Source organism: Ambystoma mexicanum, chromosome 5q, assembly GCF_040938575.1.
Source record: "Ambystoma mexicanum isolate Mex_15411 chromosome 5q, UKY_AmexF1_1, whole genome shotgun sequence".
In the NCBI taxonomy this organism is placed as follows: Eukaryota; Metazoa; Chordata; class Amphibia; order Caudata; family Ambystomatidae; genus Ambystoma; species Ambystoma mexicanum.
In genome coordinates, this window is record NC_090933.1 from 279212036 (window position 1) to 279231065 (window position 19030).

Below are 19030 nucleotides of genomic sequence, written 5' to 3' on the forward strand. Positions count from 1 at the left end.
AAATGTCGTGCTGATTATTGCTAAATCTTGCACAACATCAGAGGAATTGTACCTCGATACAAAACCATCTTTGGTGTCAGTAGATTCGGTAGACGGCAGACTACCCCTGATGAATTTCTGTTTACATTGTTTTTCACACACACAACCAGAAAGAAACATGTTGGGAATGTATGAGAGAATGAGCATGTTTGAATTGAAATTGGAATGAATGTGGTGTATGAATAAGTCTAATTTGGTGGTATTTGCTTAACACTGCTGTAGAGAAATCCCACAAGTGGATTACTCTTGTTTCAAACACAGCTATCTATTTCTTGGTGTTTACTCTGCTAGTTTACCCTAAAATCTTGACAAGTGTTATTCTACTGCATTTGCACTTTCTCCAGAGATTGGGTTGTCTTCTTTAAAATATCTTTTTTTTTAAAAATATTTGTTGACATTGAAAACAAATGTTTAAGATTGTTGAATGAAAATTAATAAATGATATATATTTTTTGTAAAATGGTTTGGAGCATGATTTGCATATTTTGACTGGTGCTCTAGGCATCGCGACTCCTTCTGGAAAGAAAACAGATAAGCTCTCTAGCGCTATTATGTTTGCTGTTCAAGGCTTCGCCTAAAATTTTCAGGATGCGGTAGAATTAGGGCTAATAATCCATTTACCTCCCGTACAGTGTTTTTAGTGTGAACCCTTTCACCAATCCGAGGGCTTGTCCTTCTCTACTCTTTAAACTAACTTTTCTGCTGACCAACTTTGTCCGGAACTCTTGGCAAAGACTTAACCGCAAACTACCCTGAACTGTGTGACCTTGAGCAAAAGACTTTTGTCCTATTGACTTTGGCCCTAAGCCTTTTTCATTTGATTTCATCACTGTAATCCTCTTTCTAAATTGCCCTGCTTACTTACCTGTTGGTGCTGCTCAATTTGTATCTAACTTTGTCTTTCCCTCCCTTTTTAAATTGTTGGAGTGCCATTTTGAACACACTTCATTTTTTAGCTTAACTTGTTCAGAATCTATTGGGAATGGTGTGGTGTATTAAGAGTGTGATTTTTCGACTGCTTTACTTTAGTGAGATGTTATATAACTGATGTGTAAATAAATGTATATTCTTTTACTCAGAAACCTTGAGTCAGTGTTTGTTTGAATCATAGTAATTGCTGTCCTTTGTGTAACTATTGATACTGCTCACTTGCTCTTGAGATAAGTCTGGCTGCTCAGCCATTGCTACCACTTTACTGTGTAGTACAGGCTTGTACCAAAGGTGAATTTGTACTGTCACTTGTAGTCTTAATTGTGTGTGGTGTTCCCAAAGAGTACTGCATATAATTCTGCCTAACAGTCGCACTCGAGATACATGAAGGACAGGAAGTGATGGTGTACAGTTACTCCACCCATGTGACGCCAACCGTACACGCAGGGTTGGCACATTGGAAAAGGAGGGGCTACCTCCACGCAGACAGCACTCCAGTGCAACATGCTTCTTTATTGGGGAGGCTCATTAAGGCACTACAACTCCCAGTAGCCACAGCAGTTGTAAAATGCGCAAATCTTATTTCTTGCGGGAAAGAAGCCAAGTATACAGAAGCCAAAAGAGTTGCATATTCTCCAGACTCTTTCGCGACATCTGCGACTCTCACTCACCATTCTCCCCTCTGGCCTGACTCATTCTGCAGGGCACACTCTTGATGTTCTGATCTCTTCAGACCTTCCCCTCTCTGTCCCCCTCTCCACTCCTCTCTCCTGGAGTGATCACTTTCTCCTATCCTCCCACCTCACCCTCCTTACCCCTCAGGCCAAGCCACCTCCATCACTGCCACCCACCTTCTCGATCATCCGACCCATGAAACGCGTGTCAGTTGAGGCTTTCGCCGCCACCTTCTCACCCCCTCCGGCTGACTCTCACCCTGACACAGCCGTCTCCACGCTCCGCTCCTCTATATCTGATACTCTTGATATGCTTGTCCCTGTCATGAGAATCTGCCTGAAGCCCAAAGCCAAGTGTAACTCCTGGTATGACTCAGACCTCGCCACCCTAAAACGGAAGTGCAGGGTGGCCGAGAGGAAATGGTGTGCTTCATGTTCATCCTCTGACAAACTGGCCTGCTGCCTGCTGCAAAGGCAACACCGGCTGTCGGTCCTCACCAAGAAGAGAGCTCATATCCAAGGCTGCATCGCTGCAGCATCTAACAACTTGGCTGAACTCTTTAAAATCTGCAAGGAACTGGTCAACCCTGTCACAGTCTCTACCTCTCCTGTCCCTTCGCAGGCCCTCTGCATGGCACTGGCTTCTCACTTCATTTAAAAAACCGAGGACATCCTGTTATCACTCTCCACCTATCGCCTCCCTCCCTCTACTCCCTGCTCTTGTTCTGGTACTTCTGCAGCCACCCCCCTTCCCTGCCTTTCCCCTTTTCTCTGCAGACAAGGTTTCTAGACAAGTCTGATCTATGAAAGTCTCGTCAAAACAGGTTCACCCCTGTTCCTCCAAAACTATCAAGGACCACATTGACTCCCTGGCTCCTGCCCTGCCTGATTTCTGCAATCACTCTTTCACCTCAGGAGTCTTCCCATTCCCTTTGAAGCACTTCCTTGTGCACCCTCTTCTTAAGAAACCCTCTTCCGACCCCTCCTGCCTGGCTAACTATCGCCCAATCTCCATCACTCCCTTCCTCAGCAAGCTCCTGGAGAAAATGGCCATCTCCCAGCTGAATCTCCACACCAAATCTGTTGGCTGTCTGGATGACCATCAGCCTGGCTTCAGAGCTGCCAGAAGCATGGAAACTCCTTATCTTGCTTGATCTCTCTTCTGCCTTTGACACTGTCAACCATGCCATCCTGCTTAACCGTCTCCGTGATAACCTGGGTATCAATGGTCAGGCTTTGGCGTGGCTGACTTCTTTCCTCTCCGATCGACCCTCCCAGAGCCAACTTGGGTCCTTCCTCTCCGATATCTTTTTCTCTACCTGTGGTGTCGCCCAGGGATCTAACCTCTCTCCCTGGCTGTTCAACCAATACCTGGCACTCCTTGCCCACCGAATCGCCGCTCTCTGCCCCAATTTCCAGTGCTATGCGGATGATACCCAGCTCATTTTCAGGCTACCCTCAGCCTCCTCCTCTCCCTCCCTCATCTCTGACTGTCTGTCTGCTATCCAGGAGTGGTGTGCTGCCAATGACCTCTGCCTTAATGCCGGTAAGACTCGGCACACCCACTCCCTCCTTCCCTGCAGCTCTCTGCCCAGCCTCTCTTGGCCCTCTTCCTGAAACCACCTGTAAGGCTAAAAACCTTGGGGTCATCTTCGATTCCACACTCTCCTTCTCTCCTCACATCTCTGATGTCTCTAAGAAGTGACACTATCAGCTGCACCTCCTCAGAGGTATTCTTCCTTTCCTCTCCTTCCCCCAGAAACTCACTGTCTCCAGAGCCCTGGTTCTCGCTAGGCTGGATTATTGTAACAGCCTCTATCTAAATCTGCCTGCCTCTACTCTCCGCCCTCTGAAACTTATCCAGAACAGGACTGCAAGACTTGTCCTTGGCCTCAAGCCCAGGGATCGTATATCTCCAGGATTGAAATCTCTGTACTGGCTCCCTGTGGCTGCGAGGATTAAGTTCAAAACCCTCTGCATTGTCCACAAGGCCCTTTCGGGCCTTTGGCCGCAATACCTTCAACTCTCTCTTCCTAAATATCTTCCTTCTCGAGCTCTGCGCTCATCCACCTCCAACTCCCTCAGAGTCCGTCGCTTCTCCAAGCAACAAGTTGGTGGTAGATCTCTCTCTTCGGCAGGGGCCTCCCTCTGGAACAGCCTTCCTGCCTCCCTGAAACTTGAGGAGAACCATCTCCAGTTCTGGAAGCACCTCAAAACCTTTCTCTCGGCTTCTTTGTTCTCTCCCCCTCTCCCCTACAGAATTCCTGACTGATATTGCACTGGCTACCTGGCCACCCTTCTGACTTGGGCCCAGGACCCGCCAGTTGCTCACCTGCACTGCCTCCTTGGCAACCCCTGCACCTGGCGACTGTTTTCTGTATCCCTACAGTCCCCTACCAGCACTCAAGTCTGCACTTACCTTGCACTTGCCACCACCTGGCCGTTTTATTCTCTTATTTATTGCTACTATACTATTAATTTACTACTATCCCATGTACTGCACTTTCCATTCTCCCTTCCCCCACACACCTTTTCCTTTCCCCCTTCCCATGCACTTGGGCGATCTGATTGATACCTGGCCTAGTATGATCGTAGTCTGCCTTCGCTTTGTTCCCCCCTTCCTTGCCTCATCGCGCCTTGAAACACTTGTGTATAGGCGCGTTATAAATGCCATATCATATCATATCATAATTATTTTGGATACTGAAGATATTAAAGGCATGGTCTAGTAAAAAATTTTATTTCAAAAATAGATAGCCCACATTAAAAAAAAAAATACTAGCATCCTCCGTTTTAAAACTTCCTATGTAAAATTTTGAGATATTTAAGCTCAAAAGCAAGCACAAGGGCGCCGCCATTTTGTGAAATGGAGGCCCTCCTGTGCTGGCTTTTGCGGCACTAATGAAGGAAAAGCCAGCCAGCTGCAGTAAATAAAGTCTACCGCTGGGTGGCTTTCCCTTCATTAGTGCCGGGACTCGGAGGACGCGGACCGGAGACCAGAGCAGGAAAGCTGCAGCTGAATCTCGGTAAGTGCTATTTATTTATTTTTACAAAAAATAAGCACGAGCTGCGGTTTTTTTTCTAAGTTTTCCGGGCTGGAGGAGCCCGGAAAACTTAGAAATAAAACCGCAGCTTTAAAAACGTTGTATTTATGTTTGCGGTCGCTTTTGAAGCGACCGCAAACATAAATACAACGTTATTGTGTTGGAAAACGCTGCGGTTGTAAAACCGCAGCGTTTTCCAACACAACCGTGTTGTGTCTGCCTGAATCTGCTTTACCATTTGGGTCTCTCGGGAGCCCGAAAGCACCAAATGGTAAAGCTGATTCAGGCAGACACAACGCGGCGTTGCGGAAAACAATCGCGTTGTGTCTGCCTGAATCTGCTTTTCCATTTGGGGCTCTCGCGCTCCCCACGGGGAGCCCGAGAGCCCCAAATGGAAAAGAAGATTCAGGCAGACAACGTAGCATTTCCCATTTGGGGCTCTCGGGCTCCCCACAGGGAGCCCGAGAGCCCCAAATGGAAAAGCAGATTCAGGCAGACACAACGCGGCGTTGCGGAAAACAACCGCGTTGTGTCTGCCTGAATCTGCTTTTCCATTTGGGGCTCTCGGGCTCCCCACGGGGAGCCCGAGAGCCCCAAATGGAAAAGAAGATTCAGGCAGACAACGTAGCATTTCCCATTTGGGGCTCCAAATGGGAAATCAGCTGCAGGTAGAAACACTACGCGGCATGTAAACATAACCGCGTGTGTTTCTGCCTGCTGTGGCTTTCACTTTGGGTCTCCGGTGCTCCCTTTGGAGCACCGGAGACCCAAAGTGATAGCCACAGCAGGCAGAAACACACGCAGTTGTGTTGGAAAACGCTGCGGTTTTTCTTTCCAAGTTTCTCAGGCTCCTCCGAGCCGGAGGAGCCTGAGAAACTTGGAACGAAAAACCGCAGCGTTTTCCAACACAATAACGTTGTATTTATGTTTGCGGTCGCTTCAAAAGCGACCGCAAACATAAATACAACGTTTTTAAAGCTGCGGTTTTATTTCTAAGTTTTCCGGGCTCCTCCAGCCCGGAAAACTTAGAAAAAAAACCACAGCTAGTGCTTATTTTTTGTAAAAATAAATAAATAGCACTTACCGAGATTCAGCTGCAGCTTTCCTGCTCTGGTCTCCGGTCCGCGTCCTCCGAGTCCCAGCACTAATGAAGGGAAAGCCACCCAGCGGTAGACTTTGTTTACTACAGCTGGCTGGCTTTTCCTTCATTAGTGCCGCAAAAGCAAAAGCCAGCACAGGAGGGCCTCCATTTCACAAAATGGCGGCGCCCCTGTGCTTGCTTTTTCGAATTTTGAGCTTGAATAGCTCAAAATTTTACATAGGAAGTTTTAAAACGGAGGATGCTAGTATTTTTTTTTAATGTGGCCTATCTATTTTTGAAATAAACATTTTTACTAGACCATCCCTTTAAAGAAAATTCAGCTACATCAATGTTAGGAAAAGAGGGGTTTAATAAGTTGTCAGTAACCCAATTAATAGAGATTCAGGGAAGTGCACCACAGGAAGAGCAAGAATCGTGGAAACAAAAGGTATGTTCTTTATCCCCTACGAAAGCTGTAGGTCAAGAGGACAGCACTGGAAAGCTTGAACAGCTGCATTACCCCGCGCATATAACTAGTGAAAGTCTTGCTGCTAATATTGCAGAAGACTGGTTAATTCCTAATTTGTTGGAACATGTTGCACTATTTATGGTGAATTGCATCGTATCTCAAAAGTTCATTGCTGGGCATACACTGAGAATGATCAGATGAGTAATACCTTGACCAAATGGTTTGTTTCAGCATTTACATATCGACTATGTCTATATGCTGCGGACATGTAATGGATATAGGTATATATTAGTGGGTGTGTGTCCCTTCTCTAGGTGCATCGAGGCAGGTCCGTGTACACACCCTGATGCACCTTGCGCAGCAAAGATTTTAATGTGCGAAGTATTCCCGAGGTGGGGTGTACATGAAGTGCTAACATCCAATAATGGGCCCCATTTTGACAATAAGCTATTTGAACAAATAGTACTTTTATTAAGTATAAAGCACACGTTCTCTTCTGCGTATCACCCGGAAGCGATCGGAATATGCGAGAGACTCAATGGCCTCCTCAAAGAAAGGATTGCCAAGATTAAATTGACTTTGAAAAAGGGATGGCTGTATTGCCTACCCCATGCCTTATATGCCCTTTGGAATAAGCCAGGGTCAGACCACCACCTCACCCTGCATGAGCTAGTGACCGGGCATCGAATGAGAACACCCCTTACACCTCCGTCTAGGATTAGGAGTGATGCCCAGAGTGTAGCAAAAACTTTAGGTGATGAAATGCATGATTATTTGACATGTATGACTACCAGTATCTCTTTCATTTTGGATCAAGTCAAGTGTCGGGGGGATGGCCTAAGAACATGGAAGAAATTAATTTGGCAACCAATCAGAGTGAACTATTACCACAACCTTAGTTATATTTTGGGGACCTAGTGTTAATTAAAAATGTCAGCAGGAAGTGGCATGAGCCATGTTTCAATGGCCCTTTTGTTGTTGAGGGAGAGTCCCCTTTCGCTGCCAAAATATCAGGAAGACGAGCTTAGTTGCACCTAAACAATGTGAAAGTTTATAAAGGCAAGACCTTCCCTCACACTGTTGCTGATCCAGAAGCAAGACAAGAAGAAGAATTTCCACGTGTGCAGACTCAATCGATGACTAAGAAAAGGACGATAAAGCAAAGAGTGATTAACACGTCCTTTATTTGGACTGGAATTCAATAGACACTCCTAATATATATTTTAGCAGGCAGTGTAAGGACTTTCAGAGAATTCCCGGAGTTTTGAAATTAACTTTTAGAAATATATTGAAGCAGAGAATAATGCATGAGTTATGCCTAAACGTCAGTTATTGATCAAAAATTGGAAAAGAGATCAGTATCAAGATTCATTTTGTGGAGAATATTTGTTTTAAATTATAAAAACACATGATACCTGCCAACAGTGATGTTCATCAGCTTGTGGTTGCTGTCTTTGTGTTCATACTTATCAAACTAATACACCTCCAATCAAAAGGGGGACATATACTCTGCTGCGCAGACCACTCCACGTTTGTTGCTGTCAAATTAGGTTACTTATACAGATAATACTAGCTTCAAGGACTACCATACCAGACTCCAAGTCCCTGTATGAGTCTACAACAAAGATATGTAAAAACCAACAGGATGGTTTATCCACTGCTCATAGTCCATCAATTAAACGTATAAGTCCAATAATCAATGTTTAACTTCCTCCTTAGTTATTGTCCAAAAATTAAAACAAAATATGTCTTTCTTCAAAAAGTTGTTATTATCACATTCCTGCCTACACGTGTTTCGACCTTCAATTTACACAGGTCTGCATCAGGGCCATTAAATCACCTTCATGTTCACATATCACAATAAAATCATTTTCGCCAAATAATTCAGCCAATAATTAACATAAATCATCCAACATTTTATGTGGTACATTGCTGTTACGGTAATGCAGAAAAAAAGAACTGGTTAAATACTGTATAGGTTGTGTATCAGGGGTTGTTCCACATCGGGGGGATGAGGTTACAATTTTGTAGGAAAACAGACCAAAATATATTACATGGACGCAGTAGCGTCCATGTAGTTATGGTTAAGTTGGTGTTTCCATAGGAAGAGCATTTTTTGGGTGGCTTATAACTTCGCTCCCCCTGGACGAATCCTCACCAAACTTTGCAAAAAAAGTATATGGCCCACTCTGGAGAGGTTTGGTCCAGGGGGGGCAAAGTTATAGGAGGGGTCCCAAAACTTTTGTTTTTTCCCATAGACATAATGGGAAAAAACTTTGCGCACGCCTACACCCCAAACCGCTGGACGGATTTACACCAAATTTGCAGCAGGAGCAGGGGCTTGGTCCAGAAAGCGTGCTTTTGCAAATTTGGTGCAAATCCGTCCAGTAGTTTTTTTTAAAATGACCAAAATGTAAGGCAAAAAAATTAGTGATATCTCCGTTCGCTCCGCGGACGGACTTCCCGGTTCGCTCCGCGGACAGTGCCCTGATTGGTCGAGCGGCTTGCGCGATGTCCGCGGAGATCCGACATGTTCGCTGATTGGACGGCGTGGGGCGTGGAGTGCGTCAGATTTTTGGTGGCGCCCGCATCTTGCATTCACGGACCACCGCGGACAACAAGGTGAAACTTGGTTTAAAAATTGTATTTACTGGAGTGTGTTGGTGTGTAAGAGTGTTTGGGGAGGGTGGGGGAGTATGAGATAGGAGCAATGTTGTATTTTTTTTATGTGCTAGACACTTTTGTTGTGTTCGATTTGTCTGCGGACAACACGGTTGTTCTGAAATGTTCGTAAACAAACAGTATTTGGAATCGGTATCAAGTTGAAAGTGTTCTAAGAAGACGCGTGGGGTCCTGGAATGTTCGCAGGGGGCGTCCTGAAGACGTTGTCTGTATTGTTTGTTGCCAAGCTGAAAGTGTTCTAAGAACACTCACGGTGTCCTGAAATGTTCGTACATAAAAAAAATGGGGGTGTCCTGATGACGCTGTCCGTATCATCCTCTGGCAAGTTGAATGTGTTCTAGGAACTTCCTTGTGTCCGTGGACATTAAAATGGTTCAACAATCCTTGAACCTATGGGTGTGATATGCTGTGGTGGTTGTGGCCAGGGTATAGAAGGTTGGGTGCATGGCCATTTGGCCATGCACACAAGACTCTAGGCCCTGGCCACAACCACCGCAGCACATCACACTCATATGCCATGCACCCAAGAGTCTATGCCCTGGCCACAAGCACCGCAGCTTATCACACTCATAGTGGCTTATAACTTTGAGTCAAAAACAAATTTATAAGGAACAATGCTGCGATGGTTGTATTTATCATGTTATACTTACTATTTGGTTTAGTAACTGGAGTCCATGTTTTTCTTGTTCATTTCTGTGATAAAAGAAAATAGCATGTTAGTATTAGTATTTTATAAAGACTTATTACATTGTACAATCACAATTTTTTCTTTTTTTTGACCCTCATATTTAGTAGATGACAAACCAGAGTACTGTGCAATTTGCTCAGTTTCTGTGTTTGTTGCTAAAATCATTGGGTCTGTGGGAGATAAAAAATCCATGTTGTATTAAAAAAAAAACTTTTTCTGTTATGCTACAGTTTATTTGTTTGTTTGTTTTCAGTGTTTACTTGTTGTTTCTGGCTAATGCTTTATACATTGGATTGTTCCAGTTTTTGGGAGCAGTAAGATATTAGGTATTTGTTTGGATATTGTAAAATATTGGAGCAGTTCTAAGGCGTATTCTAACTGTTTATTTTTTTATATAATTTTGTACCAGTAGGCGTATTCTAACTGTTTATTATTTTATATAATTTTGTGGTATTGCTTTATCTATTTGGATATTTCTAAATTTTGGGACAGTTAGATACCAATTGGCGTATTCTAACTGTTTATTTTTTGCTCTATTTGAGTGGTATTAATTTATCTAATTAGTTGTTGTAGCATCTTTGGGCAGTTAGATAGCTTTTGGAATATTGTGACAGTTTATATTTTTTTTACTACAAGTGTACTTAAGGTTTAAGTACAGTTTAGTTATCAAATTTTGGTTTTAAAAACATTAAATAAGCGTTTGTAAGATTTGCTGGTAATCTCTGCTTTAGAGTAACAATACTATCATTACATTCAAACCATCCACATTTCTTTTTTATATATGCAGTGTAGTGCCCTGAGTTGGTAGTGGCTCCTGCGTGGTAGATTATACCTATTGTTGTGAAGGTTTTCCTACCAAGTGATATTTGACCATGTGTGAATCCAGTCAGCTTGCAGTTCTTTTTGGTACCATCTGCATTGTAACGTAGAAGCATTAGTATTACGTATTTACTATGTGTTTGTATTACTAACGTGGAGCGATTATCTGAATTGCAGCTCGAACTTAATCTACCGTGGTTTGCATTTTGTACAAGTTGCTGAAATGGAACGGATTCACAATTAGGTATTGATATATACACAAAGCGCTCATTGGGGATTTGTTCTTGTGTCACATTGTTGCAGAGAGTGCATGTATGTTTCCACATGTATGAAATCTGAAAGATTTCATTTATAGGTATGTTTTTGTTTTCCAGTACTAATAGTAAGTACATTAGACATTCTTATGGATCTTCCTGTGAGTTTATAGTAAATTTCACCATTCCAGCACAGTAGTCCAATTGTTGTCTTATTCCATAAACACTATACGTGTTGTCAGGATTGTTTGCTGCATTTCTGTGAAGTACTAACATTTGCAAACACAATAGGTCTGTACTGTGTAAGTAAATGTTCTCAACAATTGGTGGTAATAGAATATTCATTGCTACATTTGCGTAGCAACTTACATCAACTATATTTGAGAGTTTAAATGGACCAGGTAGTTCTGTATCTGACGGCTTTTTTTGGAGTGTGTCTTCCTTCTTTGAAGAAGTACCTGGTTTACTTTCCCTAATTGATTCTTTTTTGCTTGTGGCACTTGATGAAGTATTACTTTCTTTTACTCTCTTTGGAGGATTTGCAGTGACATCCTGTTGCTTTTCTGTTTGATTTATTTTTCTTTTATAATGTTTTACTTTTTGTGGAACAGAATATGTGTTTAGATGGGGAGTGTATAGTGAACGAAGTCTATTGTATTCTAAAATGCAAGGAATATCAGCGTTTATTTTACTTGCATCAAAGTTGATTAGAAATAGACCCTCAAGTGTACGTAAGCATGATAGTGCTACGTAGCTCATCCCTTCTTTAAAGACTGTGTTACCAATGTCTATCATTGCTTTGTCTAGGGTAAGGCCTTGTGATTTATGAATGGTGACTGCGTATGCAAGAGTTAGAGAAAATTGTTCTCTGCGTACATACATGTCTTTGAAGAGAAGGAATCGAGCTGTTGAGCGTCCTATTCTTTTTACTTCTGAAAGTTTGTCAAAGAGAACATTGACAAACTGAATTTTGTTGTTACGTGGGTATGTTTGAAAGCCAACAACTGTACCCAGTGCTCCATTAACTAGCCCTTGGTCCACGTCAAGGTTACGTTTCAGCATTACTCTGCAATTTAAGGATAACTTTAATATCTTTTCCAAGCCTGCTGTGTTTGAGATTGATTGTTCTAAACTATTTAGTCTTGTTGTGGCTTGGTCACACATGGGTAGTGTCATTCCATGTACATCTAGTTTGTCTGTGGCGCTAATTTCCATTATTGGTTGCATTTCTTTACTTAACATTATTTCATTGAATTTGAAACAGCTTGCAAGAGTTGGCATTAAGGCCATACAATTGACATTTTTGTGGGCTAATTGTTCCATAACATCTGTAGCACATGCATTATCACCATAAAGTGCATGAATGTGCCGGGTTTTCAATATTGCTTCTGCTTCTTTAGAAAGTATACCAACTCTGATACTTTTTAAGATGTTGGCATAAGTGAGATCTGCAGATTGGCGCATGTTTTCTGTTAATTCTCTGTATTGGAAATGTTGCCAAATGTTGACATTTCCAACGCTGCCAACAGTTTTATGGCAGAGTTTGTGTCCTAATGTTTTAAAAATAGGCTCACCTTTTACTGGTTTCAATTGAAGAAGATCTCCGAAAACAATAATGTGTCTTCCTGCAAAGAGCTCTTCATAGTTTGTTTTGAGTACTTCTTGTAATCTGAGGTGAATCAAAGCCAACATTAGGTTGGACACCATGCTCACTTCATCTATTAGTAGCATTTTCATTTGTTTCAATACTCTGTGTAGTTCCATTGCAGCTTCTGCAGAATGTTTGTAATAATCTAATTTGTTTTGGTGGTCCACTGGCAGGAGTAGTAATCAGTGTAAAGTGACACCACCTATGTTGTAGGCAGCTAAACCTGTGGGGGCAGTGACAACAGCTGACAGTTTGTTGTTTGTCAATTGTTGAAGGAACTTACTGATGATTTTGATTTGGAATGTTTTGCCAGAAACAGCTTCACCACTGACATACAATAGTATAGGTTTGTAATTTTGACAGGTGCATTCTTTGTTTTCATGTTGTACACCATGTGCAATTTATTTTGTTACTTCTTGAAAAGTGCTACGTTGCTCATTGTTTAGCTTTGATTGTAGTATAGTTTAGTCTTCTTTTTCCTCATACTGACACATCGTGTTTTCTACTTCTATCATAGCTATTTCTGCCTCATTTGTTATTAGTGGGTCTCCCAGTGGTTCTTGGCTTCCTGTGATAGAAGGTTGACTACTGTCAGAAGTGTCCTTATCTAGTTGGGCCTGGAGTTCTTCTTCGTGTTGCTGTTCATTGTGCAACATTGTTTTGTACTGTGCAAAGTTTACATCAGTTATACTGCTTTCATTTGCTTTGAAAGCGTCTTGATATGAGTCATAGTTATCTAGTATTTCTTCTTCTTTTCTCCATGGTTTAAAGAGTTGTAGCAGGGACATGTAATATACTTCTTTATGTTGAGGAGTCTTTAATGACAATTTGATATGATTAATTAAATTTGGTTTGGTGAGTTTTACTAAGCTGCCTTCACAGTTTGTCACTTTGTATTTACGGTTTTGTTCATCAGGTTTTATATTATTTTTGTATGTGTAGTTTTGGGCTATGTGGTATAGGCTCATGGTTTCCAAAGTGGTACTCCTGTTTGGGTAGTATGTGTCCAATAAATTGTTTTTTAAAATGTCTTGGCTGTTGGGATCTTGTTTGGATATTGTTTCTAAATATTTGTATGATTTTAGAACTCTTTTTCTAGATTTAGCTGGACCAAGACTTAGCCATACTATATTTGCAGATTTACCATACAATGCAGTACCAGTTAATCGATCAGCTGCTTCATAGGATCCACATTCTCTATGGGGCAGCATTTTTATGCCCAAGCTGTATAATTTCTGAGACACTGTTTTATCTGACGACAGGTCATTCCAGAGGTCTTGGAGCTCTGTCTTTTCTGATTTGGTTAAGTATGCTGTGACATATCGTGCAACTGCAGTAGAATTGTCTGCAATGTACTGCACGTCTATGTTTGCATTCCATAAGTGGGCAATGATTGAATTGCAATCATTGATATATTTTTCTTCTTCTTTTCTTTTTATGCAATATGTATTTTTAGGTGATTTACCTTTAACACTATGTCTAACTGAAGACATGAGGTTGTTCACTTGACCTGTATTTGTAACTGGTCTAGGGAAACCAAATTGGCATTTGGTGTAGTATTTCCCTTTGTTTTTGTATTTGCGACGACAATATTTGCCACATTTGTGTCTTTGGAATTGTAAAATGTTTGCATGAAGATCACTATTTGCGGATTCTGATGGAATTTCACAAGTGACATATTTTTCAATAAACTGTAAAACAGTGGCATCACTGTCTTGACCAAATTTAGGAGCATCTTTAATCCATAAAAGCATGTGGACATGTGGTGCTCCTCTGGCTTGGTATTCTTTTCTCCAAAAGAAGTGTTGCACTTCTCCAAGGGGAGGAACAGTTTTGTTACAAATAAAATGTAGCATAGCAATGATGCGATGGTGAAAATATCTTGAAACATTAACAGGATCCTGTGAACAAAGTTCTCCAGGTGTTAGTATATCTATGTTTGTTTTGTTTTCGTTTGATATGCGTAGGAAAGCATGTAAATCTTCCCATGCATATTCTGCACAACTTAATGTAACAAACCAAGTGGGTGGGCCAAGCTTTCTGATCATACAACGTACATCTCCATGATGTCGAAACCAGTACTCTTTAGTACCACGCATATTTGCTAATAGATTTGTAAGATTTGCTTGTAAAACCTCATCTTTTTGTTGAACTTTTTGTAATAATTGTGTAGCTGTCATATTTTGAAAGTGTGATCCTGATTTTAATATGTGTGCAACTCCGTAACATAAAGTTGCTAGTTCACTTTCAAAGAGTAGGTGGAATATGTATTCCACATTTTGTGGAAATCTGGGATCTTCAGAATACATTTGTAATGATCGATATTCTGATGCTGATATTTGGATAGGTCTATCATCGTATCTTCCTCCTTTGCCAGTAGGAAAGAGTAGAGTAAAAGCATGTGCTTCTATACTTTTTTCCCATATGCTGATTGGTGATCCTTTTGTTTGACGCATTTGGTACATTTCCAGTGCATCTTCTATGGTGTCATTAGAGTGCAATGGATGAATTGTATAATGGTCTAAAGTGTTTGATATTGTTGCGGGATCTAGGAGCTCAAATTGACCAGCTTCTTGTGTCTCTTGAATTATTTCAGTTGTATCTTTCAAGTTTTCTTCAATATTAATTTCTTTGTAATATTCATTATTCTCTTTAAGATATTGCAGGGCTTCTCTAACTTTATGTAAATCTACCAGTTGTTGCCATATTTTTTTGTCTTTTGTAGGTACTCCATTTACCAAGATACCTAAAGATTGCTGCATTGGACGTTGCACTCCTAGAGTGTGCACATTTTCTTTTAGATCTAATGGTAAATACACTACTTTTCCACGAATACCTTTTACTAATTCAGAGGGAGGTAATTTTGCAGTTTTTGGTTGAAGGCGTATTATTGCTTGAAATGGGTGCACTGTTTGAATTATGATGCTCTCATATAAATTAAGTTGTTGAAGGGGTTTTGGTAGTGGATATAATTCCATGTTATTTGTGATAGCACGTGAAGGTGTTTGGTTGTTGTCAAGTTTTGTAGTGCAGTAACTGCAAAGTATTATGGGGTCAGTTATTTCGTATTTGTTTTCTGCTATAAGGTAGAGAGCTAATTCAAACCATTTAGAATCTTCATTGTCTTCTATTTTGTATGATAGGTCTACAGTTTTTGTGTTACTTTTATAAAAAGTTCTGCGGCAACATACACACACGTGGTTTGGTACTTCAGCTGAAGTACTTTCAAATTTTAGTATTTCTTATTTGTATGTGTGTAGTAAAAGGTTGCCATGTGCAGATTTGTTTCGAAGTTGGTTTACAGCTAATTCATCTTGTAAGTGGGTTTCACTTCCAAAATATTTTGTCTGGATATAGTCGGTTTCTTCTAGTATGTCTTTTGCTGTACCATGTAGAAGAATGTTATTTAAATTGGCTAGTGCTAAAGCAGGACTTTTAGCATAGTACAGTTTATAAACTAGATTTCTTATACTTGCATGATGTGTTGATATCCTTTTGATATCATGGAAAGGTGTTTTGCAAGTAGGTCTTGTAATGCAGGCCAATGAATGTCCTTGTAGTCCTGTGTACTTGCGCACTGGACAAGCATCCATATTTTTTTCAGTAGTTTAATTTTGATTTTGTGTTTGCTTTTCACATATTGATTGAGGAATTGGCGTAAAGACTTGACCATTTTTTTGAGAATGTTACACATTGACGTGCATGGCCATTTATACACTAGCTGTTCTGATTCAGTTGAATGGAGGGGTAAATCTACGTTTTCAGGGCATATTTTTGTAAGGAGTACTTCTTGTTCCATTATGGTATTATTAACTTGTTCATAACCTCAATCACTGCTATGTATGGCAATTGTATTTGTTTGCTTTTGTTTGTAGGCTTCTTCATTAAAGTATGGTTCTGTGCTTGTAGTGTGACTCCATTCACCTCCACAGATATTTAAGAAGTTATTTCTGTTGACATTTTGTTTATTGAGAAGTCTTTTTTGTAATTTATTTATTAGTTTTGTTAGTGGTTTCATTCTGTTTAACACTAAAATAAATAACTTTCTTTTGAGAAGAAGTGCACTGTCTATCAACGCTTCTAAGATTACTTTCCTACGATAGGTTTGAAGTGTTGAACCTGGTTTCTCTCCTGTTTTTATAAGATTTTGAAGGACTTTGTGACGGAACATTTTGGCTAAAATACTTTTCTTAGTATGCTTACTTTGTACTATATCAAGATTTATACAAGAAGTTTTATTTGTAGTGATAGTTGATTTTCTGTTAATTGTTTTTTGGGTTGTTTTACTTTTTGATAGAGGAGGCAACGTTTTTGTACTAGAAACTTCTTCTGTTTCACTACATGACTGTATTAGCTGTTGTGTTTCAACTTTTTTTTACAAATTCTGCTGTAGATGGATGTTTATGCTGGAGACTTTTCTTTTCATTTGCTCTACTTCAGCGTTCCTTTCTACGGAGTTGCTTTTTGGTAGGCATGCTTTAGGGTCTGTTGAAAAAAATACAGAAGGTATGGGTTGGGGTGTTCTGCAATGCATGTGTGTTGTGTGCATGAGTGTTTGAGTGAGATGATAAAGATGTATGTAATGGTGTGTGATTGTGCATTGGTAAGTACAACTACTAGGGATCGGTATTCTTGAATTAATGTGTTAATAAACTGGGGTTCAGATGACAGAAAAAAGTAAGCCAGTGGTGTGGAGAAGTATAAATAGTATATCTAAAGCTATACAATTAAAACAGTTGTTTCTTCTACAACATCTAAATTCTAGTGGCTGAGTTGGGTAATTTGTGTGGCGAAAAATAGGAATTTGTGGGCCATTCTGCCAGTAAATCACTGTTTAAGACGGGAGGATTTTTGGTCAGAATGGTGCAGAATCTCTATTTTTAGGCAGAGAAGTAGCATGAATTAACATTAGAGTGTGTTTGAGTAATAATTCAAATATTATGGTAACAATCTACTTACTTTTTTTTCTAAAATGAGCAGTTTGCTTCTTAGTTGTTCTTTGTAATTCAAATTTGGCTGCTTATTTTCAGGAGAATGGTCTTCACTGCAATTGTAAAAGAAAGAAATTAGTAATTCGGTTTGTGTATAGCACTGTTTTTAATTTAGACATAGATTTTTTAAATTGAAATGCTCAGCGCCTTCCTCAAAACCATTAAAACTATCTTATGACTAACTGTAGGAAAGAAAATATCTTTACTATGGCTTGTCAAAATCATAATGTACCACTGTATACCACTATTCCTGTAACTAAGCTTTTCCATGTAATAGTGAGTCCATGTGATAGCCTGCTTTTCCACGTCAGAGGGAGTCAATGTCATAGCCTGCTTGTCCTATATAAATGTAAGTAATTATATAAACTAAAAAAATTAAAACCAAGTATGTGTTTGTACAAATATTATTCTTTGAGATTTGATGATAGAGTGTGCATGTAATTTTGTTTGATCATATGTAGTCTATATATTTTATTTCAAAAATGTTAGTTTAACATTATTTGCGTGTGTGTACGAAGAAATTAAACGGTATAAAGGTTTGTAAGTCACAGTTCATTTTAGGAGAATGAAAAAATTATTGTAGATTCATTTTACAGATTATACAAGGTAAAAGTCGATTAGAAAATGTGTTCATGTACTGTATAGAAAATATGCATACCTGTAGTTTGTGTTCCTGCATATGGATATGGACGAAGCTGCAAGTAGAAATCTTGGAGACTTGTCTAGTATTTCTCGTAGATCGTGCTTGCCAATGGTATGAGACTTGTAGTCCGAGAGATTCACTGTACATTTGCAGTGCTGATCTATGTTGATGCAGTTACATGTAGAGGTCTTGGATTTGATTGGTGGATGGTCATGTGATTTCTTAGCTACATCCAATGAGGGAATGGCACAGAGAGTGAAGTGGAAATGGTAGAAGGGCTGTCCATGTTACGATTTGTTCGCGGACATGGCGGTAGTTCTAGGACACCGCGTATTACATCCGGGGAATTTGGGGTGGGGAGGTATGCAAATGAGATTGAATGCAGCAAGGGATTGGTCAGTAAAGTTTAGTGAGTGTGTTGTGATAGGAGAGGTTTTCTCAGATATTCTTTCTGCTGAGAGAAGAACAGATAGCTATGGCTGAGTGTTTTAAAAAACAGATTGTGTGGATTTTGGGAGACTCGTGGATACATTGGTTGAAGGTGCATGCAGAAAGCTGTGGAGTATCTATAGATCTTGGATTCCCACATGTGGAAGTGCATTGGCATGGAGTCCGTGGAATGAAGTGGCTGGACTTGCTACCTCTCTGTGCAACTTTGAAGATAGAGGAACATCCAGACATAATTGTAATTCATTGTGGAGGGAACAGTTTAGGACATGTGTCTGGAATTTCTTTGCAATTTGCAATGAAAGAGGACTTCAGAAGATCATGGACATGTTTCCAAACTCCAAAGTAATTTTTTCACGGATTGCGCAGAGACAAATGTGGCTTCGTTCTTTCTCATGTGGTCCACAAATGGAGAAAGCAAGGCGTAATGTCAATAAGGCTGTTTGTGCCTTCCTAAGAGATTTTGGCATGTCCTCTTTTCACAATGAAAATATTATGTTTCGTAGTACATTCATTTTTCGCAGAGATGGTGTCCATCTTACCTATGCTGGCAATCAGATTTTTCTGAGAAATGTACAAAATGCATTGCGACCTTTTTTAGAAATGCAGCATGCATTTCGA